An 886-nucleotide genomic window follows, 5' to 3' on the forward strand; every position below is an offset into this window, starting at 1 on the left:
AGACGCTGAGCCTCGCGATGTGTACGCGCCGCCATCTTGGTCAATCAATAATACTTTATATCACAGGAGATATGGTGAAATGTTGACATATTTCTTCATTGTTAGTAGACAAATTATATAAACTATTGAGAGTTTGAAGAGTTGATTTTCTAAAAGTCGCAAAGTGGTGTCAAACATGCCCATAGTTGAAGAAACATGCATGACCCTTCATCTCAGCATAAAGATGAGTCAGTTCTTGAGTGCTGCCTGATTGAAAGTCTGCAGTATTGCTCTTGGCGGTAAACAGCTCACATGTGTTGCTGTGTAGACACTTTCATTTTTAAACTCTTGATCGTGGATAGGTGATTGAAATCTGATCTCAGCTTTGATCTACAAAGTTGATTCAAATAGATGCTTGTGCAACTCACCAAACACCGCAAACACACTGAATGTCAAAGAAGTTACAGGCACATGACGTTCAGCTGCATATGTGGCAAGAACACACTTCATCTGTTTTTACTTTTTTGCAATTATGTGCATTTTTTCCCCCTTCATTTTAACTTTGCATTGTTTATGAGTTATGGTCTGCATACATGTGTGTCTAACACATGCCTGATGTTCTGAAGGATTACTATAAATTAATGAATCAGTGTCCCAAAACACATTGAGAGAAGGGCTTTCGGCGGGGGATTCGTTCGCTGTTGCTAGGAGAGAAGTGGGAGGCGTGCCCTGTTGCATAGGAATGGAGAAAACAGCCCGCTGGTTCATGCATCTGAAAGCATTTAAATCGAACACAGTCACACTTTCCACAGAGCATTACATGCATACCATCAGCCCTGCTTCCTGCAGACACCTGCCCTTTCCTCAGGGGGCGCCATACAGACACACTGATCATCCGGGACAGCAG

The sequence above is a fragment of the Sinocyclocheilus anshuiensis genome, unplaced genomic scaffold (assembly GCF_001515605.1).
Source record: "Sinocyclocheilus anshuiensis isolate Anshui unplaced genomic scaffold, SAMN03320099.WGS_v1.1 scaffold498, whole genome shotgun sequence".
Lineage (NCBI taxonomy): Eukaryota > Metazoa > Chordata > Actinopteri > Cypriniformes > Cyprinidae > Sinocyclocheilus > Sinocyclocheilus anshuiensis.